Source organism: Myotis daubentonii, chromosome 7 (assembly GCF_963259705.1).
Source record: "Myotis daubentonii chromosome 7, mMyoDau2.1, whole genome shotgun sequence".
NCBI lineage: Eukaryota > Metazoa > Chordata > Mammalia > Chiroptera > Vespertilionidae > Myotis > Myotis daubentonii.
Genome location: NC_081846.1, coordinates 78,555,695 through 78,575,917, shown reverse-complemented (window position 1 = coordinate 78,575,917; position 20,223 = coordinate 78,555,695). Strand labels below are relative to the sequence as shown.

At 43.2% G+C, this 20,223-nt stretch overlaps 1 protein-coding gene across 3 annotated transcripts in view; it reads left to right on the top strand.

Annotated features, from left to right (window-relative positions):
- Nucleotides 1-20,223, top strand: part of MGAT5 (alpha-1,6-mannosylglycoprotein 6-beta-N-acetylglucosaminyltransferase) — a 362,213-nt gene that overhangs the window by 45,636 nt on the left and 296,354 nt on the right. The window contains exon 2 of one of the 3 annotated variants that reach the window (XM_059704618.1): nt 8,177-8,224. The exons of the other annotated variants lie outside the window; for them this stretch is intronic. The gene's annotated coding sequence lies outside the window, so the exon portion shown is untranslated. The remainder of the gene's footprint in view (nt 1-8,176; nt 8,225-20,223) is intronic. 3 annotated transcript variants of the gene reach the window in all.

Here is a 20,223-nt window from a genome sequence, read left to right as displayed (position 1 = left end):
GAACTGTATTTAAAGGGCTAGAAGGTTGAGAACCACTGCCTTAGAAGGTAGTATGTGAAGACACACAGGTATGGCCCCAGTTAATCTGATGAAGCCTTTAATTAGCTCCGAGGTAGGAAGCTTTGTCCTGCACAGCTGTTGGTGGGTCTTAGGTGGAAAGATGCTGTCTTGAGGTAGCTGGATACCAGTGCTGTCCAGTAGAACTTCCTGCCATGACAAGATATCCTCTATTTGCTGTTCCGTCTGCCCAACAGGAGAGCCCTAGCCACGTGTAGCTACTGAGCACTTGAAATGTGGCTGGTGTGTCTGAGAACTGAATTTATTTTTTTTAATTAATTTAAATTAAATAACCACATGTAGGAGGGGCTGTCATTGGAGAGCACTGCCCTAGACAATGGCCAGAGATGACCGAGGCTGTACTTAGGAGTTGGGAATCAGTCTTAGTTGGCATAAGACTGTGAAGGGAGATTTAAGGAACAGGGTACTCTAGTGGACAGGAGAAAATCCAATAGCATAGAATTGTGACATTGTATAAAAATGTTGGCATTCAGAAAAGACGGGTCAGTTGGAGCTGGATTAGAGGGGGAGTTTCTTAGAGGAAGACATCATGCCCGAGCGTTCAGCTCTTCTGGAATAATGTCCAGGCAGCCGAAATGGTCCATTTAATCAGGCTCTTAGGGAGGCAGTGTGGCCTGGGAGCCCTGCAGATCTGGGTGAAGATGCAAGGTGTTTAGCTTTCTGAAGCTCAGTTTCTCTATCTGCAAAATGTGTATAATAACTCTACCCCGAGGATAAGTTAAATAACTTATGCAGAACTCTTAGTGTCCTGGCACATAGCAGTTTCTCAATTAATGGAGGCATTATCAGGATAGGATTAGCATGTGCACACGAAGGTTTCTGACTGTTCATACTCATTTTCTTATACCCTCTGACCTCTTTCTTCACACATCTAGAGCTAGAAGTCCTGCGATTGTTGCAGAGAGAGTCAAGAGAAGACAAGGGTGTGAAGAGACTAAGGAAAACACAGATACCCTTGGAAAATTGAGAATTGTAGTGGAAAATAAATTAACTCCCAGTTAATTTAGGGGCGGCAGTTTATCTGTGCATATTGCAGCCTCCAGAATTCTAGCTTTCATTCTCCTTCTGTCCCAGAAGAGTCTGAACTGGAATTTACAGCTTAAACACTGTCTGGGTTTCAGGGCATTTATTTGCATGGCAACTTGGACACCTCCTAGAGATGATTCTATTATTATTTCCTTATCTGGGTTCTTTTTACTTGAACACTTGAGGTTGATTTAGTATCTTACAAGAATTGAACATTGTATTCCAGACATCATTAATATCGCCTTTCTCACCCAGTGTAAGTATGAAATTAATCAAAAAGCAAAGGGAAATTAATAATATGTTGGTATTCACAGTTCATCAGGAGACTTCACAGCAGGTATGAAATTAACTCCTCTGAATTAATACATACTTCAATTAATGGTATAGAAACGGTTATTTATCATTTAGGAAATGCACCTTAACGCTTCCTGCTTTGATAATTAGTTGGATGATGGGTGGTGTCTCATGATAAACCATTGAGTATTGGGAGGTCACATTAGGATGCATAGTAAACATTAAATCAGTTTTCCCATATTTCACTGAGATAAATGAGCCAAATGGTTAATGCATACTTGTTTCCTGTCTGTTGAAAAAGGTTTGCCCAAACACTTACAGTGTTGATCTCTGTTTACAATAAACTGAGTTTGATCCCGGGTTCCGTGTTTCCTTGTTATGACATGTGATATGACCACTTTCAAAGGATAGTGAACAAATTGTGGGAAAGAATGGAGCATTATAATTACAGTTATAATTATAATTATTATTGTTTGCTGAGGTTGATAAAGGACAAACTTTTGTTACTGGATCATTCCTGTAATTACATCAGAAATAACAGGCAGCAGTCACCTTCCATTAGGGGCAGGAGAGAAGAAGGTTGTTCTTTAAGTGATCACATAAGGCACTAAATGAATCACCCTCAGCTTCATCATGAGGATTTAAAAATAGAAAGGAACAGTTGACATCATCCTATAGCAGGTTTTTAAGGAACAAAAAAGTGCCAGGTAATATTTTAAGGAAAAGAGCTGTCTGATGTCCAGCCCACATGTTAGTAGCCTATTGGCAGTGGTTTTTACACTTGAGCGCACCTCCTAGAGTCCCAGTGATGGCGAACCTATGACACGCGTGTCAGAGGTGACAGGCGAACTCATTTTTTTGGTTGATTTTTCTTTGTTAAATGGCATTTAAATATATAAAATAAATATCAAAAACATAAGTCTTTGTTTTACTATGGTTGCAAATATCAAAAAATTTCTATATATGACACAGCACCAGAGTTAAGTTAGGGTTTTTCAAAATGCTGACACGCCGAGCTCAAAAGGTTCGCAGGGATTTTCTCTTTGTGACATTGTGAGTGAACATTAAAAGCAGTTGCAGACCTGGTGTCCCACACTCTTGGCCCTCGGCCATCTTGGTAGAATCTTGGATAAACTTTGTTGGCTACAAGTCTAGACTCCTAGAGGGCATGTTCAGGTTGCAACTGACTCAGAGTTCCTGATTCAATAGGTGTGTGTGGGGTCTAAGATTCTGTATCACAGATTCCCAGGTGATGTTCATGTTGCTGGTCCAGGGACTACATGACGGGAACTGTTAGGCTAAGGGACAGACCAAGTGTAACTTGGGGATGGTTCCAGAAACAGAATTTTAAGACCAATTCCCTAGTGCAGTGGTTCTCAACCTTCTGGCCCTTTAAATATAGTTCCTCATGTTGTGACCCAGCAATAAAATTATTTTTGTTGCTACTTAATAACTGTAATGTTGCTACTGTTATGAATCATGTAAATATCTGATATGCAGGATGGTCTTAGGCGACCCCTGTGAAAGGGTCGTTTGACCGCCAAAGGGGCCGTGACCCACAGGTTGAGAACTGCTGCCCAAGTGCCTGTTAGAATAATTTTGATGTAAATACCAAATGCTGTTTGGGATGGTGTGCAAGTTTTGTAGCAGGGATTTTCTCTTTGTGACATTGTGAGTGAACATTAAAAGCAGTTGCAGACCTGGTGTTCCACACTCTTGGCCCTCGGCCATCTTGGTAGAATCTTGGATAAACTTTGTTGGCTACAAGTATTATCTCTATAATCCAAGCTCTTGAGGAATTTGAAAGTCACAGGTTTGAATACTTTTTTTCTCATTTGTGAATCAAACACACTTTACCTGAGGACCATCATTTTAGCTAAGGGTACACACTAAATCGTTGTCATTGTCACACCCGCCTGACAAAACTGCTGTTGGCAAAATGAAAGTATAGCACATTGGGCACCCACAGAGGCTGTGGTGCCAGGCTGCTGACTGGTTCTGGAACTGCTCTTTTATTATCCTGTTAATTAATTATCCTTGTATAGCAATAGCAACCCAAATAACAATTGCTAATGTTTGTAGAGGGCTCCTTGCCCCTCTGATGTGGCAACTGTACTCTTTGGTTTGGTTGTGTTTGTTCATAAATCCGCCATCATTTCTGGCTGAGGTACTGTGATTACCTCTGATTCAGACACAGAAAGACAAAGGCTTGGAGCTTCACTTTGTTGCCCTCGTGGCTGGTGAGGGTGGACCCCTGAGTTTGAATCTAGGCATTGGGAGTGATAGGGGACAGATTTGGATTGGGTGGTATATTTTGAGAAGCTCTCAGTGGAGGCAGGATGACAGGCCTCACTGAGATGAAAATATGCTAGAAAGTTCAAAGTGTGATAAAACCAAACACACTTAAGGTTAAGATTGTGTGTAAGTTGTGATGTGAAGGGTCTCTCTAGAATTTCACTGCTTGGTAAATGAGGCTGCTCTGCCCAACATCAGATGCAAGTGGAATGAAGCCAGTTGTAATGACGGGGTCTTTTCCTGTGTGAGCAGCTGATGTTCCATAAGGAAGATTGAATGACTTAAAGCTTATAAACATGGCCATTTTTAGTGTATACCACTGGATGACCTTATCATTAGAAATCTTTTCTCTAGACATGATATTTTAGGTAGAACCATAGACTCCCTTCAACTACTTTCTCACGTGAATAAAAATGGGACAGCTTTCATGTTCTCAATGAGCTACCTTTGCTCATTAGGCTGTGGAAAAGAAGGAGCGAGGGAAAGCCTGCTTTGAGTCATGTCCATGGTTGTCTTTGCATCAAGATTCTGAGATCCTCTATTTGGAGCGACATTGTCCATAAGGAAAAAGAGGATGAAAGCGTGAGTTTAAATGAAGAGGGATCAACCCAACAGATTTCAGTGCTGAAGGGCATGAGGGATGGGGAGGGGTAGAATTGGCTGCCATTGTGTCTTCAGATCCAGAGGAGACACTGCAGGGTGGTCCTTGAACATGTTTGCTTTATCATCGTCCACTTAGAAGGGCTTTGAAGAGGGATAGGGATAGAGGCAAGAAACAGAATGCAGATTTTTTAATAGAGCACCACCCTAGAGTATAGCGCTGATCATTAGGGTATTTTATGGGCTATTTGTAATATCTTTTATCCAGAATATAAAATGAAGGAGGCAAATGTTGATTAAGAATGGGATTCCAATTTTTTCTAGCTCCTCTTTCACTGTTTGTCCCCTGTGATTGCTGCCTATTCTTTTTTCTAGTTTGAATTGCATTCCCCTGATCTCTATTTGCAAATGCTTTCACAGTTTTGCTATAATTAAGAAAGGGAAGAAAATCAAAACATAAGCCCAAGAAGAGGTTGAGGGAGTGTGTCAATCCCCAAGCAAGGTACTTTTGGGTGAAATCTTGATGAAAGTGGCAGAGTGATGCTGTTTTGAAAATTAGGAAGGAGAAAGGACTTCCTTCAACATTTCCTTTACAGACACAGCTAGAAATGCCTATAAATTTTCATTAATGTTATACCCTTGGCTCCACAGGAAATTATATTTAAGATTAGTTGGACATTAAAGCTTTGCTGAGGATAGAAGTGAATGGCCTTTTGGTTTCTTGGTGACTATGAATTTTGCTAATATATACAGCCAAGAGTAATACAGTAGTTTTCGTATGACTCTGGGAGTAGCTTGTCTGATTCTTAAGGTAAAATCAAGATTGACTTCTTAATTAGTGTGTTATTAAAGAAAAACAAATCCAAATCTGAAAGCATTGAGGAGGTAAAGGGTAATGAATTTTCTTTTTTGGCACATTATGAACATTTTTTTTTTAAATTTTTACATTGTTTCTCCTGGTATGATTCATGTCACTCACTGCCCTTGCACTTGAACCCAGTACTCATTAGGAAAATTACCATGTAAAGTACCAAGTGAGATGTTTATGAAAACATACAGAAAGGAGTAAAAGCACTGAAAGTAAATTGATATTACTTAGGTCTGAGGCACATGGCTATTCATTTTATTAGCCCTATCATATCACATGAATGGGGTGGGGTTTTTTGTTTGTTTTTAAAATATTTTTTATTGATTAAGTTATTACATATGTGTCCTTATCCCCACATTACCTCCCATCTCCCCCCACCCCCCTCATGCCCTCACCCCCCTGTTGTCTGTGTCCTTTGGTTAGGCCTATATGCTTGCATATATAAGTCCTTTGGTTGATCTCTCCCCCTTACCCCCAACCTCCCCTACCTTCCCTCTGAGGTTTGAGAGTCTGATTGATGCTTCTCTGTCTCTGGATCTGTTTTTGTTCACCAGTTTATGTTGTTCATTATATTTCACAAATGAGTGAGATCATATGATATTTATCTTTCTCTGACTGGCTTATTTCACTTAGCACAATGCTCTCCAGTTCCATCCATGCTGTTGCAGATGGTAAGAACTCCTTCTTTTTTACTACAGCATAGTATTCCACAGTATTTCATACTGTGTAGATGTACCGCATTTTTTAATCTACTCAGCTATTGATGGGCACTTAGGCTGTTTCAAAAACTTAGCTATGAACTGTGCTGCTATGAACATATGGGTGCATATATCCTTTCTAATTGGTGTTTCTAGTTTCTTGGGATATATTCCTAGAAGTGGGATCACTGGGTCAAATGGGAGTTCCATTTTTAGTTTTTTGAGGAAACTCTATACTGTTCTCCACAGTGGCTGCACCAGTCTGCATTCCCACCAGCAGTGCACGAGGGTTCCTTTTTTCTCTACATCCTCGCCAGCACTTGTCGTTTGTTGATTTGTTGATGATAGCCTTTCTGACAGGTGTGAGATATTACTGCATTGTTGTTTTGATTTGCAGCTCTCGGATGATTAGTGACTTTGAACATATTTTCATATGTCTTTTGGCCTTTCTTCTGTCTTCTTTCGAAAATTATCTATTTAGGACCATTGCCCATTTTTTCATTGGGTCGTTTATCTTCCTTTTGTTAAGTTGTATGAGTTTCCTGTAAATGTTGGAGATTAAACCCTTATCGGTGATAACATTTGCAAATATGTCCTCCCATGCAGTGGGCTTTCTTGTTTTGTTGATGGTTTCCTTTGCTGTGGAATGAGGTGTTTTTGATATTGACTAAGGTGCTTAGGATTGTTTCTCCCAAATGCATACAGTATTATTTTGAATTAGTTTCAGTTGTACAGTAGAGTGGTTAGCCAATCATATACTTTATGAAGTGTTCTTCTCCGACATTTCCAGTACCCAATGGGCACCATACATAGTTATCACAATATTATTGACTATATTTCTATGCTGTACTTTACATCCATGTGACTAGTTTGTAACTACCAACCTGCCCTTCTCAATCCCTTCACCTTTTTTACTCAGTCCCCTAACCCCCACCCCTCTGGCAACCATCAGTCTGTTCTCTGTGTCTATGAGTCTGTTCCTGTTTTCTCAAAATAGATCTTGATGATTGGACTTATTGGAGTTAACAGCCTTTTCTGTATCATGATAATATATTTTCAAAAATCAGTCCTAACCTCAAAGCTATCTCAAATAAAAGCTGCTAAAAAAAGGCAGCCACAAGGTCACTGGCACTGCCTCAATTCCTTCCAGCCTTCCATCCCTCTTTAGTAAGCATTTAGTGAGGACAGACTCTTTTTGTGGAGATGGCGAGTTTGGGATGACCGAGGGTTGAGCTTGCTCTCCCAAATTGCCCAGTTTACCACCCTCTGGTATTGCTCAGAGATTGGCACAGACAAAAATGTTAATGCTGTGAAGGGTAGTTATATGCTACAGACCATATAAAGAGAGAATTGGCTTGACTGGATTAAAAATAACAAAACTTGTTCAGACATTTTTTTTCCAGCAGAAAATGGTACATGTTCTTATATGAGGTTCGTAAGTAGAAGGTAGACTAGTTGGTTAGTCTTAGAAGACCTGTGGGCAGTCAACTTGCAGGTGGGTCTGTGTAGTTTGGTTTTTATTTTTTTCCTCCCTCCTCCCTGCTCTCTCCTTGCCTCCCTCCCAGTTGAGCTCTTTCAGTTTTAGAATTCTCTGCTGATAGATTTCACAAATAGCAGAAACACACTGCATGTATCTGTTAAAGGACATGTTCCGTCCCCCCCTCCCCCCCACTTTTATTCTTTAAGAAAGGTGTTTTATAGAGGGAAGTATTACCTGGATAGAAGCACATAGTAGATATATTTGTAGAATGGCTTTTCATTGCTTTTTTGGGTTTTATTCAAGGTGAAGTGGCTGTAAATAATCTGTTATATTTGAATGAACAGGTGTGTAATTCAGTGGGCTTTATCTCCTGGCAAACTCCTTTGTTTTTTTGTAATGGAGCTGTTTGTTGCTAAAATTGTGTGTATACATGTGGTATACTTGGGACTGTGTATATATTGATGTAGTTGAGTCTGGAAAGCTTTCAGATTGGTAAAAGCTTTGGTTTAATGCCTCCTGAGACTTAGAACAAAGAGCAGTTCTGTGCAGAGGCCCTGTCTCTGCCTTACTCCTACTGATCTAATAATGGATGGATTTGGATCCTAGCAAGTGAGATAATACAATTTATTAGATAAATGCCTCTACAGTTGAAGTGATAAGCCTCTCACCTAGATATTTTTAGGTATCCTTTTTTGGGGAGACTATCTTAAAAGGCACTTGGGTTCCAAAATGGAAGAAGCAAAGTTCATAGAAGCTCTTTGTCAACCCATCTGTTTTCAGTGAATCAAGGTCTTAAAGGGGAGAAACTTCAAAATGTCTTTGTCCTTGTGATTTCAGGAGTGATCACTGTTCTAAGTGGACATTGGTGGGGACCCATTAGGCCATGTAAGTACTGTAGTAAGCAAATATTTACCTGGCGAAGCACAGATCCAGGATATTTGACCTGGGGAGGGAGAGGACCAAGTAGTTGAGTGAGATGGTAGCAATTGGAACCATCAAAATACAGATCCTGTAGGCTACCAGTGCAGCCCAATCCTGAGGGGATATCGCTGGCTATCTGGTTAAAGCCTAGTGGACTTGATCGGTGGGATAATTAGGCAAGACTATTTCATCTGTCTAGAATTAGTAAAGTGATGGGAGCAGTAGGCCATTTATTACTTTATTCAATCATTTAGTCACTCTTGCATGGAAGGACTACCCCTTTTAGAGCAGCCCAACCAAGACCTGACATGGAGGATCATGATGTGAACAGAAGAAACAGCAGTGAACTGGAGTGTGACTCAACAAGATTGCACACTTTCCGAGCTGTGTCTACATCAAGAAACCATTGCTCAAAGACTAACTTTTCTTAAAGTCCCCAGTTACAAGCATATTTTGTGGAGGAAGCTGTTTGCTAAATACTTCCTTATTTACCGACTGAATTCAGTAGAGCTTGAAACCACTGCTCGGGCTACCCTTGAGAGTTACCTTGGTAAATCAGGCATTCAGCTTGGGAGCAGAATATTTGGATTTCACAGGTTGATAGGATTTGGGTGTCGAGCTTATGGGGCTAACAGAATGAAACATTAAACATTCCTAATTCGTTTCTTATGTATGTGGGTCTTCGAACAAACTTTGTCTCGAACAACATCACAGAATTAAAAACTCACAAGCAGACGAATGTCTGATGTGAATAAAGGCCTTAATGTTAGGAAAATCCTGTGACTATGTGAGTTTTATCAGAGACTTCTCTCTAGCTGTCACCTTTAGAGTTTGTCCTGCTGGGAGAAACCAGAGAAACAGGAAGTGTCTTCTTCAGAACCTCAAAGGGATTTCAAATCTCTAAAGACATGGGGATTTTGTCTGAGATGCAACAAGCAACACCCTCCCTCCGCTGCTTCCCCACATCACACACCACGCACATCACTTAATGGAAATGGGGCTTCATTTCAGAGACTGGTCAGCCAAACAACCTGTCTTCACAGGTCTGTTCTCAGATTAGTTTAGTGGTGGCAGATAGGGGTGTTTGCTCACTACTCTCCAAGATTGTCAGACAAGGCAGCTGGAGGTCGTGGGCTGGCATCCTGGAGCTCGGAGCTGGGTCTCAGATCCCTGATACCTAGTTGCTGTGGCTTATGCTAGGGGAGCAATGAGCATCTTCCTGCCTTTTCTGTGCTGTGGTGGTTTTTTGGTTGTTTGTTTCTTATGGCAATGTCTGCACCTCCCACCTGTGCCACTCTGCACTGTGTGTGGTTGACAGCCTTCACGGAGCAGCCAGACGTGTTGGTGTCATGTGGCGCTCCAGGGCTCTGTCTATCCACCACCAAAGATGTTGTCCCCCCCCTCCCCCGTACACTATACCTAGCTGCCTTGGAGAGGCCTCTTGGCTCTTGTAGGAATAGCTACTGAAAGAGCAGCTGCCTGTCTGCCTCCCAGACTGATCGAATTGGGTTGTTGTCAACCTGCTGTTGGAAGAGTTCCCAACGCAGCAGACTTGGCTGTCATTGACATTTATAACTTGAAAGCCATATCACAGATGACTTGGCGTTTCTCTAATCCCTTAAATAGCCTTCAGAATATAAAGCACATGGCCTCTATACACGCTGGTGACTCCTAGGAGATTGGAAATAGCTGGGTCTTCCAGAAGGGAGAGAAGCAGCTCTCTGTTCTCCCGTGTTGCATATCCCCTCTCCTGATATAGGCAGGATGAAGTTGTCCTGGCTGTGTGCTCAGGTGTGGATGGAACCATATGAGTCCATTTAGATCAGGAAGCCTATTGGCTTCTCAAAACAACTGACTCTTTGACTACTGTAGAGCCTGTGGGGGGAGAGGATATTATTGGGAAGCTGATGTTAGAAACTGTTTCTCAAATGGATTGGTAGATCCTGTACCTGGTCTTTTATGCCTTAATTTCTGAAAGAACCAGTTTCTAAGCTTCACTTCTTGACACGTGACAGGAAGAGAAAGATGGAGTGTTCATGGTAAAAATAAAATTAAAACCAAAGCCACCCAAATAAATGATGTGAACATACGCTGCCAGGGAAGTGGAGGAAGGGCAGAATGAAATTGAAATACATTTTACTTGCCCTAGCTGGTTTGGCTCAGTGGATAGAGCATCGGCCTGTGGACTGAAGGGTCCTAGGTTCGATTCTGATCAAGGGCACATGCCCGGGTTGCGGGCTCCATCCCCAGTTGGGGGCATACAGGAGGCAGCTCGTCAATGATTCTCTCTCATCATTGATGTTTCTATCTCTCCCTCTCCCTTCCTCTCTGAAGTCAATAAAAATATATTTTAAAAGAAAAAATACGTTTTACTTGCTGAGGTTCTATCTGGACTGTAAATTTCCTGAGGGCTAGCACTGGCCTATTGCTCTTCCTACCACCAGTGGCCAGCACAGAACCTGGTACGCAGCATTATGATGAGCTAAACAAATGAATATAAAGAAAAAAAAGGTGTAGGTAGAAAAAGTTTGTTTCATTTTACAGTCCTGTGTCACTTAACACGGGGATACATTCTGAGAAATGCATTGTTAGACGATTTTATTGTTGTTATGTGCGAACATCACAGAGTGTATTATACACACCTGGGTGGACTGGCCTATGTGGTATAGCCTGTTGCTTCTAGGCTACAAGCTGGTATTGCACGTTACGTCAAGAGACTCAATTGAGCACAAGGGAAAATGATGCAGTCGAGAGATGTGATAAACATGGCGTACTGTTGGCCTAACGTGGCATGCTCTTGTATAAGTAGAAAGAGTCCACTCTAATAACAACACAAAGTACAGTAAATGCATAAACTGGTCCTTTATCCTCATCGAGTGCCATGTGCTGTACATAGTTGTGCACTGCACTTTATGCGCTGGCAGTGCAGCAGGTGTGTTAACACTGGCTTCGCCACAAACATGAGAGCAGAATACATTGCACTTTGATGTTTGACTGCTATGACATCACTAGGTAATAGGAAATTTCAGCTCTGTTATAATCTTACTAGAGGCCCAGTGCACAAAATTCATGCACTCAGGGTGGGTGTCCCTCAGCCCGGCCTGCGCCGTCTCACAGTCAGGAGCCCTCAGGGGATGTCCGACTGCCGGCTTAGGGGGAGTGGGCCTAAGCCATCAGTCGGACATCCTTAGCACTGCCGCAGAGGCGGCCACTGCTGCTGTGCTCATCAGCTGTGAGCCGAGCTCAGGGCTTCTGGCTTAGCAGCGCTCCCTTTGTGGGAGTGCACTGACCACCATGGGGCAGCTCCTGTGTTTAGCGTCTGCCCCCTCATGGTCAGTGTGCATCATAGTGACCAGTCATTCTGCCGTTCAGTCTATTTGCATATTAGCCTTTTCTTATATAGGATGGGACCACTCTAGATGCACTCTGCTATTGCCTGAAACGCTGTTATGTGGTGTGTGACTGTGTTTGCCTTGGTAGGGCTGACACTGAAATCATTAATCAACAAACCCCGATTATGGGATTTAAAGTTAATGACGCTTCCCTGCTGGCATAAAGATGAATAATCTTAGAAGAGGCCTAACAGAACGGGGGACTTGGACAGCAGGCCTTAGAGTGATTAAAATGAGACACCACTGCTGAGCTGGTTTCTCTCTGCGGCTCCAGGACCGTAGTCACGTTTGGCAGTGTGAGTGTCTGGCCTCATCTGTGAGCTGTGCCGGGCAGGAGGGGACAGGAGCAAGCTCCGGAGCCAGCTTGATGGAGGCCACCGGCTTCAGGAGATTATCAGCTGAGGAATGCCTGTCACCGTCCTGGCCCTTTGCTGTGATGTATGTTGGTACTTCATTCTAAGTCCTCTTCCTCAGAGTCCAAGCAGTGCCTTGGAGTCCATAAGACTGCACTCTGGTAGCCACTGCCCATATTCAAAGAGGAGTATGGGGTAACCCCACTTTCCCTGGCCAAGGGAAGGGTGAAAGGTGGGGCCGCAGGGCAGAGGTCAGGGCTCTGGACACCCACTTGTCCCAGGCCAGACGAGGAGCGCAGAGCAGCTGTCTTCACAGGCATGCCCAGTGTGGACTAGATCTAACCAGAATTCCCATTCTGTGGCGGGAGGTTTCAAAACAGCATCTTGCATCTGTTGTCTGGCTTTACTTGAACACAGTATTTAAACATTTTACATATTTCAAGTATCCAGACAGGTGATACCCAGACGAACGTGGAACTTGCTAGAACACTCACGCATGTCCTTCCCCCTGGATTCACTGCCTTTCTGATCTCACCAACGACACATGTCTTATTGATTATGAAAGATGTTGATGTGGGCTTCTGATAAAGTCACGGTCCGTTCATCCCTGGAAATTCTACAAAATGAGGTCTGCGGGAACCTAGACCTACAGCAGCCCCAGCACACCCACGCTGAGGAGGTTGGTGCTGCCTGGGTCTGCCCCAGTTTCCTTTGCTTATTCTGTTACCTTTGCTTATTCTGTTACGCTTGTTGCCGCCTGTTTTTCTCCTCTTCACTTTCAAGGAGGTGTGTTTCAGCCTTTTCTCTGCCTGGGTCAGTACACCCTTGTGATGGGCAGTTTATCAGTCCGGCTCTGCATCCCGCTCCCTCCCCATATACTCCAGCATACTGATGCCACACACCGGCGACTCGCTTTCTAAAGAACCTCTCCTTTCTCCGAGGCCAGTGTGGGATTTCTCCCCATATTGTATGTCCTCTCCCCGGAGGAGGGGGGCAGGGGCATTTCACTTTGCTTTCCAGGTTGACAATGATGGATGGACAGCTCCTGTCGGGCAGGCCGAGGCTCTCCCTAAGGTGAATTAACGGAGGTAAGGCCATGGACAGGTTTCTAGTCAGTTCTTTCACTATGGCCATGAGCCATAGTGGGACCAGAGCCCATGTTATTTTAGCCCTGTTGATGGATGGCTGAATCATCACTTAATTCTTTGTTTTGGTCTGAACCTCAAGATGGCTTATAAGAACCAGTGTCCACAGCTCACCATCCAAGGAACCTACAGGAATCACTGCCCGCAACTCACCATCCAGGGAACCTGCAGGAACCAGTGCCCCCAGCTCACCATCCAGGGAACCTACAAGAACCAGTGCCCCCAGCTTACCTCACAGGGGCCTGCAGAGAGTTTTATCACCACCCATTTAATGAGAGATGCCACCTTGAAAGGAAGGTAGAGTGAGTTGCTGAGCCTGAAGGAGGGAGGAGAGCTAGGTGAGGGTGAGGGTGAGGGTGAGGCAGGAAAGATGGGGTGAGGGGGTACAGTAGTCTTGGAAATTTGGCAGAAGAGTTTGGGTACTTGGGGTGCCTGGAGAAAGAGAACAGTTGTTAAAAATTATAAGCCCTCATGATCTGGTACAATAAAAAGCAGTTACTAGAAAAGTGAAATAAAAGAATAAGACAGTTCAAAATAACAAGCCCTTAATTTTATTAGTAGATTCAAAAACATAAAATTACCCTATCAAATTGTTATAAAATATCCCAGAATACTTATCCTCTATTTTGGTACTCGATTCTTCACAGTCCAGGAATGCCTCTTGGACTGGCCCTACGCTGTAGCGTCCCTGCCCCCTTGAAAAGCACTGGCCTGGAGATGTGATCTCAGCTTCATGTCTGCCCTGGCTGCTGGGAGGCCCACCTGGCCTTTCTGAATCTGGGTGGTTATACTACAGAGTGCTGGTTGGTCAGCACTGAACTGCTCTCTCTGACAAGAAATGGGGGACCAGGAACAACAGGGGTTCGTTCCTGAGCCCCTGACCCAGCGGGTCTCCTAAAGAGATCCTTCTGGAAGGAGCATCCTCGGGTTATTTTATATACCCCATGGCCACCTCGATCAGTGCCTGACCAGCTCATTGGAAAGGTGTATGTCCTACATTGCTGACCTATCATAAACGGACCTCCGTGTGTGTATGTGTGTGTGTGTGTGTGTGTGTGTGTGTGTGTGTGTGTGTAGTTATTTTTCTTGTCCATAGTTTTGGGCTGCTGCTGCTGGTGGGGGGGGGAGTGGCCCCTTTTAAGAAATCAAGACTAAATAGGCCCTGACTTTGGAACATGGGCCCTCCAGGACCACCCTGCAGTAATGCCCATCCCAGTCCGTTGGAAGTGGGGAATGGGTGGAGGAGCCAGCGTGGGAAGACTTTGGCAGGGCCACTAGTAGTGTCACTTTCCATTCATATTCTGTCGCCTAGACCTCAGTCTATGGGTGTCGGGGAGAGAATGGGGTTCAGTGAGCAGTGAGCATTCCCCACAGCCCCCCTTCTCCTGCTTCTCTGACCCACTTATCAGAATCGTGTTCACTGTTGGATTCTTTTATCCAAGTGAACTTGTTTATTCCTCTTCTCTGCCTGCCCTGATTACAGTCTGGCAATCCATTTTTATGCACTAGGCTGAGAAACAATGGAAAGACAAGACAAGAGCATGGAAGTTGCCTCAGAATTAATGGGTAATGGTGACGCGGGCTGCTGTCGGCAGCCAGGAGTGGCCAGTGCTGACGATGAGAGTGAATTGGATACGTGCCATAGGCTGCATTTGGATTGTTGTTTTTGTTTTTGTTTTTTAATCATGGTATTTATGAGTTGAGAGTAATGCTTAGTCTTCAAAAATTACACTTAAGCGGAGCGAACCGTGGTTCAGGGGCAGCCAGTAGCCCATATTGAAAGGTGGCAGAGGTAATGTAACTTGGCAAAAAGCTGAAGTAGCTCTAATATCTTTATAAGTGTACTTTTCTTTTTCCTGCAGCAGTGAGTTAAAAAAAGGCAAACACACCTTCACTGGCTCTCAATTCAGAGAAGCCAGAGACTCAGAAAATGACAGGTGAGATTTGTGGGGTCGTGTGTGTGTGTGTGTGTGTGTGTGTGTGTTTGGGGGGTGGGTTCTTGGCAAAATTGCAGGTGTGGCACCCTTCTGGAGCTAGTGTTTTAGTAGGATGTGAGTCAGAAGAACTGGAGTAGGCATTTTGGACAGAGAACCTATTACTGAAAATTACGTAGAGTACTTAGGTCATAGAAGAGGCGAGACACCCAAAAGTATGTGGTGACCCAGATATTTGCAGCCACAGGAAGATGTCCCACCCCTAGCGCTGCAGGAGGATGGGAGTTAGGGGTATCATCAGAAATGGGAAGGGCTGTCCCCTGGAAAGAGCTGCATCCATGGAGGAGATGGCCCTGGGCTGACGGAAGGAGGGGAGAGACCCTGGCTGCTCCGTGTGCCGGCCCCCCCAGCTTCTGCTGGTGCCTCCCACAGCCACCTCTATGGAAACCAGTTGGCAAGGGTGTTTGGCAAATGTCCTTTCCTTTGATATCTTAACAGAAAGGACAAGGTGTGCAGAGAATGGACTTGAGAGCAAAAAGTTACATAGATGACTGGCATGGGGAGTGTGACCTTTTGGTGAGAGATTGCTTTAGGAAGAAATTCTGAGTTTTTACTTTCTTCCAAGTCATATTCATGTGTCTGTCATTCTATGTCTCCTTTGTTCTTTTTTCCTTAAATTTGTTACGCTTTTTACACCATGTGATTTTTTTTTATGATTGACGTACAGTATTTGATTCTCCAGCAATAACTAATATTTGCAGAGAGTTCACACGATGCTAGGAAGCAGTGCTTTCTCTGTGCAGGCACAACTTGCATTAGTGCCCCTTGCTGTAGTGCACCTCACTGTAGTTCACCTCACTGTAGTGCCCCTCACTGTAGTGCCCCTCACTGTAGTGCACCTCACTGTAGTGCCCCTCGCTGTAGTGCCCCTCGCTGTAGTGCCCCTCACTGTAGTGCCCCTCGCTGTAGTGCCCCTCGCTGTAGTGCCCCTCGCTGTAGTGCCCCTCGCTGTAGTGCCCCTCGCTGTCGTGCCCCTCGCTGTCGTGCCCCTCGCTGTCGTGCACCTCACTGTAGTGCCCCTCACTGTAGTGCCCCTCGTTGTAGTGCCCCTTGCTGTAGTGCCCCTCACTGTAGTGCCCCTCGTTGTAGTGCCCCTTGCTGTAGTGCACCTCAGTGTAGTGCCCCTCACTGTAGTGCCCCTTGCTGTAGTGCACCTCACTGTAGTGCCCCTCACTGTAGTGCCCCTCACTGTAGTGCACTATGCTATAGTGCATCTTGTTTCTGCGCACCTCACTGTAATGCACTTCGCTGTAGTGCTCTTCACAGATACTGTGTTTTCATCAATATCAAAGCAAGAACCTCCACCAGCAAAAAGATTGCAACTCACTGAAGGTTCAGAGGATAGTTAGCATGCTTTGGCGATAAAGTATTTTTAAATTAAGTTATGTACATTGTTTTCTATGCATAATGCTATTGCACACATTAATAGAATACAGTATAATGTAAACATAACTGTTATATGCCCTGGGAAACCAGAAAGTTCCTGTGATGCACTTTGTTTTGATTCTTGCTTTATCGTGGTGTCCCGAAAGAATCTGCAATGCTTTAAATCGTTACAGCTACTCAGTGAGACAGGTATAGTCAGTTCTCATTATTTGTGGACTTTGTTTGCAAATTTGTGTTCTTGTTATAATTTATTTGTAATGCTAAAATCAGTAATCACTGCCCTTTTGTGACTGTTCACCAAGTAGAGGAGAATCTGAGTCCCCAGCTGAGGTAGAACAAGGCTATGCTGTACCTTCTTGTTTCAGGTCTCATACTGTAAATAGGTGTCCTCTTTGTGATCTAATTAGTGCCAATTTTGAGGCATTTTTGATTTTTTAAAAATGTTTAAAATGCCCCCAAGCGTAGTGCTGTCTAGTGTTCCCAAGTTCAAGAAGGCTGAGATGTGCCTCAGTATAAAATACAGGTTGGATAACTTCTTCAGGCATGAGTTAAATTTTGTGCCTGTGAGTTCAATGTTAATGAAACAGCAATATATATTAAATAAGGTGTTGCCCTGGCTGGTGTGGCTCAGTTGGTTGGGTGTTTTCCCCTGCACCCAGAGGCCGTGGTTCAATTCACTGTCAGGGCACATACCTTGGTTGCATTTGTAGGCTCGATACCTGGTAGGGGTTGTGCAGGAGGATGTTTCTCATATTGATGTTTCTCGCTCTCCCTCTCCCTTTCTCTCTCTCTAAAATAAATAAAAATATATTAAGTAAGGTGTCAGTATAGAAACATACTAGTAAACTATGCTTTTATAGGTATATTGATCAGTTGACGACAATTTTGAGACCAGAGCCTCGCAGGAACCTAACCCTATATTTCTCTGGTTCACTATTCACTAATTTAGTGTTGGTGATGACTTTATGGACTATAAGTACTATGAATAAAAAAGTTGATGCACTACTGTTATTCTGGTTTATAGAGACTGAGGCATGTGGAGTTAATGTTGCCGACATCACCAGTGTGATCAGACCTGGGCAGTGTAGCTCCCTTTGCTCTTGACTTCATACTCTCCTGCCTTTCATATCTGTTTCATACTCTGTTACACCTTCTGAATCTGCTGCTGATGCTGCTGGAACCAACCTGAGGGCTATTTTCAATGATAAAACGCCTGATGGTAAAGCCAACAATTCTCTCTGGTTGAGAATTGGGACATGCATAAACCTGCAAGAAGGGTAACAATATTTGACGTTTGTATAGAAATCTCTGTGTTTTGAGTGAGTTCTCACAACAGCAGCATTGACCTGCATTTCATGAATAAAAACTGGCATCTTGGGAGGTTGGGATTGGTCAGGGTCCCAGGATGAGAAAGTGGTAGAACAGAGACTCTAGTCAGGTTTCCTGGCTTTGAATTTTTGGCTCTCCCCTAGGTGGGGCTGGAGAGAATGTGTGCCCTGCTGCTGCTGCTTCCGGTCTGAGAATTGTGTGAAGAATAAGTGATTCTAAGAAAGGGACCAGAAAAATATTTTTTAAATAGACCATTCATTTTCATGTTCATAGAAAATCTTTCATGGGCTTGAATGACATTTTAGGAAAGATGTTCATTTTTGTTCCCCTGTTCATCAGGGAAATATTTGAAAGTAAATAAGAAAAGAAAGGAAAAAGAACTTGAGACTGCTGGCACTTTGTTATCGGTATACTTTCTAACAAATGTTCCTGCCCTCGCTTTAGTTTCCTTTTGTATTTAAATTTGTGTGTTTGGATAGGAAATAGATGTACATGTTAAGAATTACAAAGACATTATAAAAAACAATGACATCTTCGCCAGGCGATCACTACACCGATTTCTTGTGTACAGCAGGTCCTTGAAAATTCTGGAATAACACCCTCTCCTTTAATGTTGTTTTGTTAGAACATTGATGAGATGCTGTAAGAAGCCTAACTCTCATTTTTATCAATTAGCCTGTGCTAAAATTGTTATTTTTTTAAGAATGTATTTTTATTGATTTTAGAGAGGTAGAAAGGGAGGAGGAGAGAGAGAATCAATGAGAGAGAAACATTGATTGGCTATCTCCTACTGGGGATAGATCCCTCAACAGGGGCATGTGCCCTTGACCAGAAATTGAACCTGTGACCTCTTGGTGTATGGGACGATGCTCAACCAACTGAGCCACACTGGGAGAACTAAAATTGGTTTTGTTATATGTCATTTCGCTTAGATTCACAATGTTAAGTGAGGACTTACAGTCCTCTTCCAAAGGTGTTCTAACCTCTACCCCTGTGATTTGCAATTGCTGTTGACTTTGCCTCCCAGGGCCATTTATCACCTCTAGGGCAGTGGGTCAGGTAGAGCAGGTAGTGGGTAGAGCCCAGGAATGCTGCTATACTCCCTACAATGCACAATACAACCCACAACAAGGATTATTCGGCCCAAATAGGCAGCAGTGCTGAGGTTGAAAAGCCTGCTTTCCCCTCAGTAAGGACTGTCTTAATGTATGGAAACAACAGCTTTGTCTGAACTTTGACATTGATTTTGTGTCTTTGGAAGGTGTTTCTTCTCCTGGTTCCTTTGCTTCTGGCTGGGCTGTAGTTGCTCCATGGGTGGGGATGGGAACGCCCTCTCCGGGTACCAATACTAGGTGGTACATGTCTATAGAGACTAAAAACAATAAAATGACTTCAGCAGGTGTGTTTCTATAGAGACTAAAAACAATAAACCGACTTCTTCACGTCGGCTTTTGTGTTATCACACTATGTGGGCAATTCTAAACAAAGCCAGTTGTAAAATATTTCCTGGAAAAGCTCTCTTGTTTGTCTTAAGTTCTAAATAGCTGCTAGTAATGATTTTATTTAAATATAGGTAACTATATATACACATTTAGGTTAGCACACTGTTTAAACTAACCCTTTAATAACCATTGTATTCTGCATGGAAATTAATTTTGAGAACTCCCTGTCATACAGTTGGCCCTGGCATATGTGTACTGAGCTGTACACATCTTACGTTCCTAACAGTTCAGAATTGGAGCTTGCTTAGACACAGTTCATGCCTCTAACCCTTGGTACATGGTACAAGGAATATAGTACAACATATTCCTATGTTTAAATAGAGCCTTTCAATAAACAGTGATAGTGCAGTTTAAGACGAAGAAATAGAACTTGGAGTCTCTTAAATTCTGTTACGCTGTGTGACCAGTTGGAGTTTTTATGTGATTAAAATTTTTAAAAATGCAGGATTGGAACTTTTATGTGTAATGTTGTTTGATAAGTTCATATTTTGTTCATAGAAGAAGTAATTTATTGAATTTTAGAAGTAACTTTAAATTTGACATTCTTTTTAAATGGCTGCTTTAAAACTGAAGAATGATTCAAGAATAATGATAGATTATTGCATGATTGTGGCTGGAAATAGTTTTGTCCTATGGGGGAAGGAATGTAAAATAGTGATCTTCCCTGGGTGTCTGCCATGCTAGGTATGTCACTGTTAGGACACTTAAGATCTTTTAAGAAAAATGGATGGAAGAGAAGGAAAACGGGCCTAGTAAAAGCAATTCGTTATTTTAGTTGATCTGATATCTGTCCCAGGTGAAACCTGGGCTCTTTCAAATGCTACATAGGATTGAAGTTCTGACCTATTAATGTCTTGGTCAG